The sequence below is a fragment of the Acromyrmex echinatior genome, chromosome 3 (genome assembly GCF_024713525.1).
Source record: "Acromyrmex echinatior isolate Ae372 chromosome 3, ASM2471352v2, whole genome shotgun sequence".
Lineage (NCBI taxonomy): Eukaryota > Metazoa > Arthropoda > Insecta > Hymenoptera > Formicidae > Acromyrmex > Acromyrmex echinatior.
In genome coordinates, this window is record NC_141854.1 from 14,930,810 (window position 1) to 14,948,774 (window position 17,965).

At 30.7% G+C, this 17,965-nt stretch overlaps 1 protein-coding gene and 1 long non-coding RNA gene across 21 annotated transcripts in view; both read right to left on the reverse strand.

Moving 5' to 3' along the window:
• LOC147910271 (uncharacterized) overlaps window positions 1–6,552 on the reverse strand; it is a 28,649-nt gene extending 22,097 nt beyond the window's left edge. Inside the window, exon 1 of the long non-coding RNA XR_015544410.1 lies at window positions 83–6,552. This is a non-coding gene — a long non-coding RNA (uncharacterized LOC147910271). The remainder of the gene's footprint in view (window positions 1–82) is intronic.
• LOC105149436 (CUGBP Elav-like family member 1-A) overlaps window positions 1–17,965 on the reverse strand; it is a 562,295-nt gene that overhangs the window by 308,893 nt on the left and 235,437 nt on the right. The window lies entirely within an intron of this gene.

Below are 17,965 nucleotides of genomic sequence, written 5' to 3' on the forward strand. Positions count from 1 at the left end.
TATATATTAGGTCATTTAAAAAGTATCCGCGGTTTTTTGTTCAATTTTTGAATGAAAAAACCGCGGATACTTTTTAAATAACCTAATATAATGTGTTTCTACATTTTGTCCTATTTTAGTATTTATTATTTTCAATCTTCTACTCACTTCTTAAAATCATTAATTAAAAATCAATAAGAAAATAATTATAGATTCAGTATAAAAACCCAATTCTTTTCATGTATCACAACTTTTTTTTAACTTGTCTCGCTTTCATTTAGCGCTGACTCTTATATCATGCGAGTGTATATTTGATCCTTTTCTTTCTGACAGAAAATATTGAGATTTATTTAGTTAAACTTCGCAAACCAGTCACTGAAAGAAGAGAAACTGGTATTAAAAAGATGTGATTGTCTATACGCGAGTATAAAAAAAAAGAAAAAATATGAATCGTTCCCTCGTAAAACGAGTCACGTGCACGCGTGTACCATATATACAATCGGTCGTAACGCGCAGTAGTCCGGCAATCCGGAAATTGAATCTGGCAATAGACTGCCTGTGCGAGTAATTTTTCCTCCTGCTCGTGTTGTGACACCAGCTCTTCAGGTATATTTACGCGAACAATTTTTTACATTCCTCCCATATACTGTCATTACCGATAACATTATTTCGGCAAATAATTTATCAATATTAATTAATTCTCGCTCACATACAATAATACAATATATGTACAATAATCGCATAAAAAATTAAACAATTTCTGTAAACGTAGATTTTATTAAAAAATGTTTCGTTGGTAAATAAGTGATTAATATATATAAAATAAATTTACTAATAATTTAAATCGAATAATCACAACAATGTGAAAAAACGATGTAACAGCTAAAGCTTATTTTGTAAAGAATTTACAATATAATAGATTATAGGAAAAAATAATAACTTTTTTATTCTTTGTTCATTTGATGACTAGCTAAGATAAAGAGAGTAAAACCATGATAATAAAAAGTACATTAGCACACAGGTAATTATAGCGTGAAGGAGGAAGAATAAGAGAATAAGAACAGATAACTGTGAAATTCAAGCGCACAGGTACGCATTCTAAAGAAATGTACATCAAAGTACCATTGGGATTCTTCCCTAGGGACGAAAAGTGTGAAAATCCAGAAATACTATTTTACACCTTTAGAAAGGACTCTCTAGAGATATATAAGGAAAGGTTAGTCGACTTCCTTTTAAATCGACATGGAATTAATCTGAAATTAATCTGAAATTAACTATTGTATAACCAAGGATTAAGCTATTATGTTTCTAAATAGTCGACTTAAAAATATAACGCTTCTTACGCTTTTTATATAAGAAATATTCCAATAGATGTAAAGTAATGAAAATTAATATTTGACAAAACATATAAAGAGACAATGCTTCTTATTAAATTAATAAATCAAAATTGAAGAAAGAGTTTTATGTAGCCTTTAAAATTAGATTTCATTAAAAAATAATCAAGCAAGATATTTAAAATTTGAATTTAAGAATAATATTTCTTCAGTAGGCTGTAATTCAACAAATAAAAATACATTTAAAAAATTTAATTGTTTTATGTAATATGGAAAATATATTTATATTCAGCTACCGCGTGATTAAGACATATTAATTTTATATATCTGAAAATATAATTACTATTAAATCGAATTTATATTAATTATAACAAAAACAATCGTCTTTTCGTGACGAAATAATTGTAACGTCTCTTTTGACTAATCGGATTTTCTGGATATTTTCCCTCTTCAGTCTGCAATTGAGTGCCAAGTCGTAACGATTAAGCTACTATTTTCTTGGCGGCACGCCCATCGTTTCCTTTGAACTTACAGCTTTCTAGCTCAAAGTGTAACAATTTCGTCTGGAATATACGCGCTGTGCACACGGTAACTTCTTTCACACTATCAAATGACTTAATGAAAATATCTACTGATAGAAATATAGAATGTAATGATTAAAAATTTAACTTCCGAAGTAATTAATTACACAAATATTTTTTTAAAACAATTATAGAATTATTAATAGTTCCGATTGATCGTGATAATAAATATTAGTAGCTAACGATCTACTATAAATTGCAAATTCCGGAACAGTCGTCTCTCAGCTCACGTTAGCTTTGTTTAAACAGAAAAGAGCGCGATTTAAAAATTCATAGGAAAACAGTCCGTGTGAGCGCACGAATAGCTCGGCTCTCACATATCCGCCATAAAACGGATCGCGTGTACCTATAGGATAGAAAGCATACTTCGACCGCCGGTCACGGTTCATCGTTGATCCGGAAATTGGATCTGCCAATAAACTAGTTGTGCAAATAATTTTTCTTCTTTTTCCCTTGTGGCGTCAATCAGAATTGTTCGTCCCGCGCGTGCATTCATGCGCTGACAATTCACGCTTTCTCATTTTGCGTGTCCCTAGAAACAATTTTCTTCCCCTCATCTCGCAATTTCCATGGGAAATAAAGTAATTTGAAGAATATGTCAGTAACAACTTAAAATACGTTCTAAATGTGTACAATTTTAGAATTGTTCGTTAATTTTCAATATTAATGCAAACTTATATGACAACTGACATGAAAAAAAAGTTGAAATAATTTATATGGAAATAGCGTGGCGCCCAAAAGACACGCAAGTTGATGCACGCGAGTTTTTAAAAGTAAAAGTTTTTATTAATTTGTCGTAAAAATGCATGTTTTTGAAAGTTCCAATGTACAAGACATTGCAATCATTTATCTATGTGATAAATTTGCAGTGAGTATATCAATTACTGACTAGAACGAAATGTTGTACTGTAACATTTCTCCATTTTTTCAAGACTTATTTTTTAATTAGATTACAGTTAATTTTACCTTATAAAATTGATTAAATACTTTTATAAATCTATTAATGTTTTAAATTTCAAAGCAATCCATTCTTACTATAATATAAAAGAATCATTTATTCTCATTTATTATTAATTTAACATATATTTAAATAAATAAAAAATGAAAGAAAGAAATATTTTATATTATATTAGATGTTTCGTAGTATTATTACATATACATATTACATATACGTAGTATTATTACATATATATATATATAATACATCAATTGAATAATTACTCACGATATCCGAATAGAAATAACTTCATTAACTTTTATTAAAAAAATAGATAATAGAGAAGAAGTGAATGAAAACATCGAAATTGTAATATTCATTTTTCTGACTATATGATTCATATTAATGTTATTATTGACTTACTAATATTATAATTAGTAAATCGCTAGCACAGTTTTAAATTAAAATACAATTAATTGTGATTAAATTAAAGATAAACGCAATTGCTATATATTATTTGTTGAAATAGAATCTATAAATTTTATGTCGTATATAGTAGAAATTTAATTTCATATGTTATATGCATATGTAATAAATTGCAATTAACATAAAAGATAAATATATTTTTGAAATAATAACTTTGTTTCAATTCAGTTTAATTTAATCTTAATTTATAATAAGAAATCAGCATTTTCTTAGTCGTATTACTAATTACCCAACATTCTCAATCTAGAACAAAGTTTGCGCTTACGTAGATAATTCCTCTTAAGGAATTATCTACACAAGAAATGTTCTCTCTGTGTTTTTCTTCTCAGCAGGTGCATTCAATCCTTCTAAGTGTTATAGTTCGAGAAACCTGCCTTTAGTTCAAGAAACTTATGTCAATAGACAGCTCAAAATGAAACGAGCGAAGCGTGAGCTCGACTATTAAACGAGACGGAAGAAAAGGGGAAGAAGATCGAAAAAAAAAGAAGAAAAATCGTCTTCTCACTTTCTGACTTTCTGAAGACGTGAGGAGAGATCAAGCCCTCGTTGTGTCGTGTCTGCAATGAATTACTTCTCATAAAGCAACTCTTTAGTACCTGCTATTCTAGTGGCTGTTCGTCTCTCCTCAGGGAACGGAGAGGTTTCCTTGCGCAAATAACAAATCGCCGCGTTTCTTTCTCCAGTTTTGAAAAGTGCTGCCAACGAGGAGTTTTGGCTTCTCTGGAAGGGACATCAAATGTCAGCGGAAGAAAAAGGCGCAGCGAAGGAGAAACAGACGGATAAGTTTCTTTTTATTTTTGCGGGGAACAGAGCGAAAAGATTGAGCTCTTACGTGTCACATGTCACACCCTCGACGAATTACATCTCGTAAAGTAACGTTACCACGCCGCGCCCTCCTCATCTTCCATCTCTTGCCATTGTTTCCGGCACCCTCTCTAAGAAAATGCTTCCTTTATTTTGAAGAAATCCGAGCAATAAGGGAACCACAAGAGCTTCAAGTTGCTCCAGGTTTTTATGAGACAGGGACTTAAATGCCGACTGTGCCGAATTCAACGCCCCTTCTGTTCCGACGATAATGAAAAAAGACGTTGCTGCCGCAGAAGGCAACGAAATGAAACGTTGTCCTAAACAAGTGCTATAATTTCTTATAATTTGTTTCTATCGATTTAAATATTTGTTTTTGGAATTATTGCGTTGTATAACGTAATAACAATTCTGGATAATAAACATGTAGAAAATAAATATTATAAATAAGATTAAAATCATGTATAGCAATAATTGTAATTATACAATTAATGTTGCGACGATATTTCATCTTAAAAAATTTTATTACTTTCATCAAATTGCCAAATCGGATTATTACATTATTCAAATACATCGATTATTCAGACAAAAAGAGTAACATACATCTGTTATCAACCATACCCGCAAAAATTTTTAAATAAACATAATTTAAATTACAAAATTTTAAATAAATATTTAAATAAAAATAAAAATAGAACATGCTTTAAACAAATAATATAAATATATAATATAAATATATAAAAGTATAATAACCACATTGTTTTAATATAAATTAAAAGTTTTTATTTACATATTTAAATATTCGAATATCGATTGAGAGATTCAATATTAAGATAATCGGTATTGGAATAATTGTGTTTTTATTGTAGTGTGTTAGTTATTGTAATTGTGCTTTATTTAATCATTTGATTGTATTGTATTATATCACAAAAGAAAATAATTTATTGGAAATATTTTGAAGATTAGATGTTAATTTTCAATCAATTTCAAATAAATAAACGTTTAATTAGAAACATAATTATCAAAACATTTCGTAGTAACGGCAATTTATAATAAAATTTTCTTGAGAAAAGATAAAGTTATTTAATGATGTTTTATATAATAGTAAAATTCTTTTCTAACGCAAGATATTGATATTTTTTTATACACATTTAAATAGAACTTTGATATTCCAGTAGTTGAAATAATTAGATCTATTTGTTTCTATTCAAACTAATATATATGATTACGAGAAATTGTAGTCTTAAAATTACGAATAACAGATTAAAGTGTACGAGAACATTGCGTGTTAAAACGATCGGTTTAAAATTAGAATAAAATCTCGAAGACGAAAACGCATATAATTTTATATCTATTCCTTTGCATCACAAAGAATAACTATATTTCTGCGCTCGTTTATAACGCAAAGATAGCGTAATGTCGTCGCTCCATTAAATTATTCATTTCCTGCAAAGAGAAGCAGTACACAGAAAATTAATTTATGAAATATATACAGCTACCTCATTATGTCGTCTAACATTATTGCACTCCGATGTTGTAAATTGAGAGGAAATATAATATTTTCCTTCGTAAACAAACATTATCTGTAGCTACAAACATTATCAAACCTTAGAAACTTTCAGTTACGTCGCGTAACAACTTTTACTTACTTTGCTGTAATAAAGTTAAGGAACGAAATGTCTATTTTGCGATACTATCGATCAAAGTATTACTTAACTAAATAGTATATTATATGATAAAAAATGCAATATTTTCTAAAACTTGTTAGAAGATTATCCATATATGTTTCATATATATCTGAATTTTTTTGTAAAAACTTTAGATTAAATTTACTTCAATTAATTTGAAAACAATTAGAAATTGATATGTCAAATTCATCAAAAAACGGCAGATTCATTTTTCCCATTCCTGTATTTCACCATATTGAAAAAGTAATTGGCTTTAAATTAAAAAAAAATTGTAACAAATATTTAATGATCATATGATGCAAGAAATGTCATTACGCGTATAGTTTATTTTTTATTATATCATAAAATCATCCTTTTGAAAAATAAGATTTGATTTGCAATCAAATTTTGAAACTATCACGGATATTCGACATACAAAAATAGTATAATTGAGATATAAACCGCAGATGAAAGTGATTTAATTTGTTTCGAAAGAGAGAATACTATGAATTCTTAATTAAGTCGGTACGCAATTGCCGCCCTCTTGGCAGTTCATACCAACTAGCTTCAGCTCATTGAGACACTGCGTAATATATTGAAACTTGGCCAGACTTCAACTACGAGTGATTGGGACGAAGGTAGCAGCGTTATAATAGCAACGGTTGCGTTCTCTCGACCCATTTTGGATCGGTGTGCAAATAAGTGAGAAAGAGATAGGAAGAGGAGAGAGAGAGAGAGAGAGAGAGAGAGAAAGAGAGAGAGGGGGGGAGGGAGGGAGGGAGGGAGGGAGGGAGGGAGAGAGGGAGAGAGAGAGAGAGAGAGAGAGAGAGAGAGAGAGAGAGAAAGCGAGAGAGAGAAAATTTTGATGGAAACGACGCAGGTACCATTCCACGAACGATAAAAACGCATTGAAATAAAAAAGGACAGAGAACTGTCTGGTTCGTTCGAGGGCGATTGTGCGAATGCCGTGAAGCGTTTATATTTCAAATTTTACAGCGGCATCGCATGACGTTTCGAAAATACAAATTTCGGCCTCTCGCTTGGTCGACATGCAGGGTTTCTCTCTCCGCTAAAAATCTCGCGCACTCACTAAATGTAAATCTATAGAAAAATAATAACGTCGCGTAAACATCTCTCCATACTTCGTGTGAGCAAAAAGAGAAATATACGTTTTGTACATTTACAGCATTATGCAATTGAATGTAAAATCAGCGCGTATTGAATACCAAGAATCACTATTCAATTAATAAAAATTTAGGTATTATATTTATTTTAAAAAATATATAAATTATTGAAAGTTTATGTGTAAATGTTTCGTTTTTCATATATGATTTATTCATATTTTATTATCGTCTCTTCATTATGAGTAATATAATATATTCAATAAAAAGATTACATAATTTCTTTAAATAAAATTCTTCTCAATTCGTTATATTCAATATATTTAGCTACCAATACATAAAAATGTAAATTTTTCTTTGAAATGATTGATATTATTTTATATTTCAATAAAGGCCAGTATTTATACAAATTCTAGTAATAGAAATGTTGAGATATGCTGTTTGAGATATGTCAAAAAATATTGCTTCCGCGAAAAAATACACTTTCATTTGCGCCTTAAATATCCTAAAATATCTTTGATGTCTATACCAATATCCGCAAAATGACGTACGTATGTTGCAATCGGTTTGATATCAGTTCTGTAGTTCGCTTTTGTCAGCTTGCACACGAACCGCAAACGCGATTCACGCTTGTACACTTACGAGAAGTTCCATTCGAGATGGCCGCACGAGTAAACGCCTTTCTGTCGAACAACATCGAAACGATGAAATCGGGGGAATTTCTATTTTCTCCAATTCTGGTGTTGGTTGCACCATGTTTACGAGATCTGGCGAAAGAAAAAGGAAGTGGTCGGCAGAATAAAGTGCTGCCGACTCTCACAGAATAGTGAAGGTGAAAAGACTAGTTTTATGCAGCCTGATTTTTATACGAAATGCATCGTGCAATTGATGTGCAACAATAGGATTTTCAAATATTTCAAAAATATAATTATTCCATTTGTAAGTGAAAAACCGAAGAAAAACACTATCTTATCACGTTTTATAATAAAGAAGACTATCATTACTCATTTTATTTATACATTATCTGATCAATTGACAAAATTCGATTTGGTTTTCTCGAAAATTGAATCAGCTATCCTTTTCCAATATTTTTTTAAAGTATTAGAACAGCAAGTATAAATTAATCAAATTAAAACTTTGACATGCGTGCCATTTTCAAAATATATGAAATATATCCTCAGAAATTATGTACTCTCATTAGATTTTTGTATACAGATTAACTTTGAAAGAAAAATATACAAGTATAGCTTCAGTAAAAGTACTAAAAAAATAGGTGTTGTAGCTTAAAAGATCTGGATGTGTTTCATGTTTACGCTAAGATGGTAATTTGACACTTGGCTACTCAGTGCAACGCTATTTGAAGGTAAGAAGGAGAGAGACATATATCTCACAGATTCTAAAGTCTAAACATATTCCCTGTGAAAGAGCGAAAGGGAGTAGACGAGGACAAAACGAAGACTCCTCAATGTGGCTGTGTTACGCGTTTCTCGCGTTTCGAGTGACTCAACTGCAGTGTCTCTCGACTAAAATAGTAAGGCTCACTGCATAATAAATAGGGTGCGTTAGATGCATCATGGAGTTCTCACAATTCTAAACTATCGGATTATTGTGAAGATATAGACATTACAACTAATTTATTAAAAATAATTGCGATATAAACAAAGCGTAAGAAAAATACTCGCGCCAAGTCAATACAATAATTAAACAATAATAAAATACCTCATTGCGCACATATCTCATACAATATAAAAAACTGTTAAATGTTTTTTAAAATAATATGATGTCAATTTGAGAAATGCTGGGCAATTTCTGCATGCGAAATACTTTAATATCATCATTTTTGAATAAATAAGTGTTACTCGATATAACGTGGAAAACAAAAATATGAAATGAAAATAAAATGAATATGGAAATAAAAACTATGACCCTGAGTGACTTTAAGTCATAAAATTTATTTCGTTACTTATAGTTTTATATTATGTTAAAAAGTTATAAACATATAAAATTAACAATAATATATGTTTAACTTTAAAATCTTAACTTTATTTAGTATAAATACCTCAACATTTGCATATTTATATACTTAGACGGGAGAGAAGAGTGATTCCGTCTCTCTTACTTTACTTCCATCACGAAAAAAATATAACTTAACCCAAATCAAATTTTAGTTATAAATTATAAATTGCTTCGCATGGCAAATCGAAAACCCATGTAGAACAGTATAATTCTAAACTCCGTTCCTCCTACAAGCGAAGAAGGAAAGTAAAACGATACTTATTTTGCGTGGAAAGTTGTAACAAACTCATAAGGAACCTCGCTTCGCATTGTAAAGTGTATATAGGGTACGTAGTAAATTTTACTTCCCCTACGGGAAGCTCTACTACCAAGAAATTAGACACATAGATTTGGGTTGAACCCCTCACTTTGTATGGGTTTTCAATTTTCCACGCAAAGTGAGGTTCAACATAAATATCTAGTTTGTTGGTAGTAGAGCTTTCTATAAGGAAGGGGAGAGGGGAGAGGAGAAGAACCTGTATTCACGCAAACACAATACAAAGCGAGGTTCTACAAGGTTCGTAATGTTCCACGCGAAAATATATATAGCGTTACAGTTTAAAATATCAGAGAAAATATTTAACTTTCTAAAAGTTATATTAGTTATTAACTTTAAATGTTTATAATTTTTTAATAAACAATGAGCGACGGCTAAAACCTTCCGAAGGTCATTCGGAGTCAAGACCTTGATAACACATGTCAAAAACAAAATTATTGAGGCTGGTTCTATAATAATTATCCAATCCTAAAAAAAGATATCTTAGATAAACATGTTGTAAATAATATATATATATAAATATATATATATATATATATATATATATAAATGCATTTATTTCAATCTGTTGTTAACTTCAGAATGTAACTTCACTTGCCATGGTGAAGTACCCGTAAAAATTTATGTGCACACCATTTCTCTTCATTGGCACTTTATTGGGATTTTATTCTGGTCGGAAATACAACAGTAAACGACGTCGATCCGGTCGGACTGTGACATTAAGCTGCTTCTATTCTCTATTCCATGTGCAAATGAATGCAAATACGAAGGAAGCGGTTGCGCGAATTTGTCCAATGGAGCTGTACTGAACTTGGCCGTATATCTCCAAAATACCAACTTCAAAAGTTACGGATATCGGAAATATTTTAAAGGATTACAAGATACTGAGCAAATTTATATTCACTTTTGCATACACCTACAAATTTACCGTATTAAATTCTAATGCTCAATTAGTTTAATTTTTAAAAGATTTTCGTGTAATAAAAACATTATTATCATCTTTAAACACTTTAAACACTTTAAAATTTTATTTTCATTAGTTTTTATTAAATAGACTTAAAATTAGTTAAAAAATAAAGTGGAAATAGACTATACTTTATGGTATAATATTAACGTTTTTACAAAAAATATATATTTTGCAAAAATCTTAAATATTATACAAGCGCTTTAAATATGCAAATCATCTAAATACGCGATTAAAACTACGCTACTTTCAAAATATTTTATAGATATATATAAAAAGTAACTAACGAACTCTTCACCATCACTTACGGAAATATCAAATGCAATATTTATTATATTTTTGTTGCAGTCGTTATTCGAGCCATCGGACACTACGATCACGGGATGATGTATGGTAGAGGAATAAAAAAACGGAGCGATAAAAATGTGCAATGGAATATCAACGTCGCTGTATGAATTATATGACGCCATGTGACGCGTATATCATATACTATTCACTCATTGAATCTTGTATAATTCAATATTTTTTCTCATTTATTAAACGAATGCCTATTTACTGAGTTTATACGCGTCGCATATTTTTCAGTTACATGATAAAATGCATTTTAATAAAACGCATCTCATCAGCTCCTGATAATCGATTATGTCAAATTATTTCAAGACAGTTTTTGCAAAACATATAGACAAATCGCCGATCTAAATAAAAAGTCGCCCATAATCTTAACTTACATTAAATGCCTGTGAGTTAAAATAAATGTTACACATTTAAATAAGATATTTTAGTTATATTATTATTCTACTTTAAGAAGAATTTCGACGAAAATCGCATGTTTAAAAAATTTAAGAAAGTATACAACTTTATATATATATATATATATATATATATATATATATATATTGTTTAAGAAAAACATTGGGCAGCATTATGATTAAAATGTAAAAAAATTAGAAAACAATTTAAAATAATAAATTTATGAATCTATATATTATTATTAATGAGAACGCGAGCACCGAATTCAGTTTCTGTAACCAAATACAAAAAATATTTTAGTACACAACTCAAAATTTAGTTCAGTTTGTTGCATTAAATACAAAATCATTGAATTCATGTTTTTACTTTCAAGGACTATTGTTGTAAAGTAATATTGCAGTTACAAAGTAATTCGCTTTTATAGTGTTGCTTTAGAAAACGAGGCATCGTCATCGCCGCAGGCCGTCGCTACGATTGTACTATTGCCGATCATAAAACGTCGATACCAGCGCACTTCACAGGTATAAAACAACGCGCGAACTGTCGCGAATGGGAAAACGTAACATGAAAGTTTTACTTTACTTCTCGCCTGCACGTCCCCGTCCGCTTTCCCATCTTGCATTCTCGACACGTTGGTTGAAAGAGGGGTTAGCGCCTCTTGACTGGACTATTAAATCCCTCCTGACGTTACAAAACTGTCAACCCCTGTTCGTCAGACACGTCCACCCTCTTTTCCAATGCGATGGCACCGGGGGCGTGACGAGGAAGGGCAAATCGCTCGTTAATGTCATAAGATCATTATCTTGTCGCGTTAACGAATTTCAAGTAGTTACATTCTCGAAGAATGGCTGTCATCGTAATTAGCCGTCAAATGTAATTCTTTTTGCCAGAAATTATCCTTACGTTGCAAAAAATTTCAATAAAGAAGTTACTTTAAAAAGAATACATCGAAAAGAAATAATTCATGGCAAAAAATATATATTTAACTTAATATTAAATATTTCTTTTCACGATAAAACTTTAAATTTCAAATTTAAATCAATTCAAATTATTTGAGAAATAATATAATTTTCTCCCAAATTGTAATATTGATTTAAAAAAATTGTAATACAAAATTTATTTATATCTTTTAGTTTTAAGCTTTAAATTTTATCAAAGAGTCATTAAATCAAAGAAAGATAGAGATATATTTCTGCAATAGTTATTTCAGGATATTACAAGTTACGTAATGTTACACATGTGTATTTTCTACATGTATACACGATTCAATCAAGAAAGCACTCAACCTCGTTGCTCTCGATTCGATTGCAATACACTCGTAATGAGATTGCGCTACTAAAGGTAGGCACTCACTCATAAATTTCATGCAACCCATATTATTATCATTACTAAACATTAATAAGTTCAAACAATAAATGAAATTTGCAGCGAAAGTAAAAAAAGGATTGCTTTCAATGAACTTTGTTCGAATAAAGCTCAGTCGTTGACATTATTAAAGTAAATGTCACTTTAATTGTTTAATTGCATCTTGCTAATTATATAAGTGCTTGTTATTAACGCTCAACGATCTTCCCAAGTGCCATGTGTACTTAGGCGAAAACCACTATGTTGGTGGATGCTTAAGATCCAATTATTGTTAGAAAGTTTGAGAGACGCAATAATTCGCAGCATACATATGCATTCCAACTGAGCTTAATGGAAAACTAATGGGGTTGAATCACGATGGAATTAAAGACATTTACGTTAGCCGTCATATTTGTTTACAACTTTTATTATCATTAATATAAATCGATGGTAAGTCTCAACGGTAGTGAATAATATTCTATGAAACACGATTAATAAGCTTTACGAACTGTAATGTAAAGGCAACAGCAAACAGAGAGTAAAGTAAATTAATAAACAATTATTACAAAACTACATATGAGATAAAGAAATTTTATTAAATATAGTTATTATATGCAATAACTTTCTAATTTCATTGTAATTATTTTGGTATAAATACGTCTATAAAACTTCTTGTAGTGCAAATGATTTTTCTACTTGTTTTCCATTGCACGTTAACGTAAAATTTAAATATACACATAGATAGTAAGACGAATCTTAAATCGATCATATTTTTTCATTATCAGTATTGTTCTCGCAACTGTTTCGTGCGATATGCTTGATTGTATTCTGTTTCTGTCCTTCTGCACGCGTTGGCACAAATTTACCCGTTAACGAAATTCAATCCTGCCATCAACCCCTCAATCCCCTTTTCACTTTCACATCATGACAATCTGTGTGAGCCATAAAAATGTCGGTCCATTCGATACGATGATATATTCTTACAAACGATCGCTTATTCTCTTGAAGTATGTATGTAGCTTATTATTGGAGGATACATATGTACAAAATTGTGTCAAGATGGCTATACTTCACAAAATCAAATTTTGTATAGTGTTGAAATAACTTTTATTTAAGAAGAAGTTAATTGTGCATTATCTTTTTTTCCTCATTTTTTTTATGTTCTATGGAATATGTCTTAACAAAACTAAATAAAATCTGTTTAGTATTAACACTCGTAAATGTTATGCAATGTTATACAATATAGACAAAGAAAAATAAATTACAAAAACAATTATTTGATCTTTTTTGTAATTTTATATCCAATTTAATATTCATTTCATGAGAATGAAAAGTAGAGTTATATTTTCGTTTAGCTGAATTCGGATATCTAAACTTTTCTAAAATAATTTCACGTAATACGCGATAAGTTAATTTGCATAAATAAATGATAAATTTGCATATTTAAAAAATGAAGCTTGCTAATTCCATCTCTTTTCGCATTTTCTTGACAAATGGATGTATCAATTATAATGCATGGGATGTTTAACACAACTTCGACAGCTGCGTGTACTTTTGATCTGTGACAACGTTTGACGTGCGTTCACGATCAAGTCGATTGCTCTTGCCATCCAATTGGCATGACAGTATTTTTCCAGCTTTCATGTATGAGCTTCCAATCAAACAATCCTCGTATGCGTACCGCCCATTGTTTTCGAAATTTTTCTGCCGCTTTTAACGAATGGCCAGTTAGTCCGGCAGATAAAACAGAAGCACGTACGTGGATGAGTTTGATAAAACTAATGATTTACGAAGCACGGGCGAGATCACGCTTTCCCTCTTATTTTCATTTGACGGCAAAAATAATAGAGCTAAATGCAAATTTATAAAACAGCGCACGGTTACTAAATCCTTTAGCGTTGATTAGACTTTAAACAGAAGCTGCGCGAGAAAATCTTTATATTCTCACTCACCCATTTGCAGGATACTTAAAATTTTCATCATAGTATAAACAATATTCGAGTGACTTACCTGTAACATAAAAAAGGTTTCATACATAACATACGAACAAGTAAAAAATTTATATATCATATATGTATAAATACATATTTAGCAAATAAAAATAAAAAGAAAGTTAAAAATATTGAAACTGTACAGAAAGAATGGTTTTGCTGAAAATTTAATTTAATAATTATTAAAAAATTTAATTATATATAGATCTAAAAATAATTTCGTTAGACAAGTTGAACCATGAAAATATAATTATGTAGGATGCTCAGACTGGTTACTAGAATGTTAAAACTTTTTGCAGTCTTGTGACCGCTTATATAGAAGAGTATTATATTAATAATTCAACAAAATTATTTTCAGAATTGTGCTAAATTTTTACTTTTCAAATTATCTAATCATTTTTCTTAACTAATTATTCATTAATGTGATTAAAATAGCAAGGTATGCAATAAGATCTTTTTATTATTACAGCACAGGTGCCGCGTTGTTTCCGTGAACCATCATTTTCTAAGTAAAACAATAGGTTTCTTTCTCCCCTCGTTTCCTACTTGCAAGTGGATTTGTACGGCACTGTCATATCCAATTCGCGTGTCTGCCGCTCGTGAAGGCGTTCAATCCGTCTATGAAAGTGCTCTCGACGTTTCATGGGCAACGTAGCGACTATGTAGCATGGCAGAATTAGGGGACTAAGGTAGCAATCGCGGATTTTTATAGCCCTACCGATTTACCATACCACGAAAGTATCCAAAGAGACTAATTTGCGGTTTCTTGAATTGCATGTCGGCGAGCTCTTTTCGCGGGGGCCAACGTTCTTGCTACAGGCGATTTTAAAATAATGGATCTTTTCTAGTTTAAAGATGATAATTTCTCGAGATAAAGAGTCTGTGCGAAAGATTCGTAAATCCAAAAGTGAATTAAATTTTTGCACTTTAAATTCGAATAAAGTGCAAAAATTCAATCTTCAATCAAAAAAACAAATGATTCCAAAAATATTTGTGAGATTAAAAATCTCTAAATGATAATTAGTGAAGCAAAAATTTATAGAATCATGACACAAAGAAAATATTAAGAAACATGCACAGCAATTCTAAATGTATGCCTACTAGCTGTTGATAAATAAAAATTCGATTGAACGTTAATTTTCTCTTTTCAGTCTCTTTTTTAATGTCTTAAATCTTCAAATAATTTGAAATCAACACAATTCGAGGCTATGGCAATTAATATTTTTATCATAAAAGATCTTCGCACTTTAGATAGCTTCAACGCTTTTTAATTAACGTACAACTGAAACGACGAAGTGTAATACGACGCTCCGAAATGTTCAAAGTATCGGCTCATTGCCGAAGAGCCACGGAGAACCATGACGAAGCAAAGGCATAGCGAGCAATAATGACAAACAGGATGAAAGGCAGAGGCAAAGGATCGTAGGACATCGCGTGCTTTCAGGCTGAGGGTGAGGAAGAATGGAAGGTGCAGACAATATGGTGTATATCTGCAACACTGAGTCGCTGAAAGAGAACCGGGGAGTGCGGTCGTGTTCTCTTGCTTCTGTACATTACTTCACGTACATTGCTCTTCGTTTTCCTGTGTTGTCCTCTTTCATCTCTTCTCTCTTCCTCACCCAACGTCTCTGGATTCCTCACCGAGGCTTTGTTACGTTATTTATTCGTTTAATTAACTCTCTATCCTTCCCCTGCTCGCTCTTTGCAGATTTTAACACCGGCGAGACACGCGACACTGTCTGCCAGGATTAAATCCGGTCGCGATTCATTTGTGACGTTACGATAAAAGAAAATCGCACGCCTGTTCGTTGGAATGTTTATTTATTAAAAACGCTGCAATACTTGCAAGTGGATAATTTTGTCTGACGCTACTATACTTTCGCGACAATTTTCCTAATTATCTTTTCTTGCAGCTCTTTCAGTTTCTTTGTTACTTCCATTTTAATGGATAAGATATGTTCAATACAATGCATATATTAAGTGCATTGAAAGCATTTAAAATAAAAGCACATTAAATCAATGTGTCAATTAATGACATTTTTTTCTTTCTAATATGAAAATAGTAAATTAATTATTATAGAATATTTATGTGAAACTGTGACTATGTCATAATATGATCTTACAGATTTGTATATATAAAATAAAGATTTCATTATTATATTTTCTCATTCAGTACTTACAGCTAAATATTGTATTATTGCCATATATAATGTACATACTTAACGAAATGAAATGCAACAATTATATTCGATACAATTGAAGGGCTTATCAATGGGCATAATTACTTATGACATATCGAACATGTAATATTGATAGAAATGGATGAGTGACAGAGCCTCTATTTACGCTTTAGAGATTTTTACAAAATATGAGTTAGTCCATTTCATATAAGCCTTTCAAATATTATCGCTGACTGTGCGCAAAGATATTCAGTATTACCTTCAGCTACTTAGCTATCTATTTTTTCTTGCCCTTTTAATTATAGATAAGTATATAATTATAGTGTATAAAGTCACAATTTAGTTTCCGTTAAATCTGGATCGTCAGCAAGTCAAAAAAAATTGCTCAATAAAATTCCTCTATTACTTTTCACCCGGTTGCCGTATCGTTGCCGCCAGAGGTGACGATTAACCCGAAGTAAACAACCGCCCAATAACATGCTAATGTGAACGGGTTCCCGGATTGAGCGTAGGTGAAGTCGATGTCAATGGATAGGGTAGAATTCGAAGGGACTCTTGGTAGGGGGTTGGAAGGGTAGAATTCGAAGGTAGAATTTGATACTATCGCGGTCTGCGACCCAACCGCATTATTAGCCCATCGAATAAATTTCACACCGATACTCACGAAACGTGCCGGTTAGAAACAGACTGCTCACGTATGATATTCCAAAAAAATATCACACTCCACCGCACAGAAGTATCGATCTCATACATATCATTCAATGGAAATATTATAAAACGATTATGGAAACTAATAATACGAATATACTATTCGATTTAAATAAAATAGACCTTACGAAGAAAAAGAAAATCTCTCTAAAAAAAATATTTAATTTATAAGTATTAAAGCTAAGATTTTACAAATATAATAAATATAAATAGACACTAAAATCTTATTTCTTGATACAATAAATACTCAACATATTCTTATTACGAAATAAATTAGAAATTTATTACCAAAATAATTAATATACATTTTTAAAGATCCGGAAAAAAATTAATCTGCATTATAATTTAAAAAAAATTAAATTCTTAATTCGTGAAAAATTATAACTTAATTTTTTATTTTTGGCATATAATTATATAATTTAATTTTTTTTTTACAAGTTTTTAATTTGTATGAAATCAATATTGATTACCAACTTTTATCTATGTATTATATGTCCATACAATATTGAATAAAGACTTTGAAAAGATTTTATTAACCACACACATAACACTTTTATTAATCATTTATAATATCCACATTAAATATCACAAAAAGAGTGATTAAATTAATCTTCGTTTAGTTCTACTTATTGAGCATCGTATTTGTGAGTTATCGTAAAATCTGCTACAATGGCTTTGTAAAGAACGGCAAGTGAGATGGAAGCGAATCGAAGAGATCTAATAGCGCAGCTTCAAGAAATACTTCCTAACTGGATTACAGACATTCCTCTACATTTCTCATCGAATC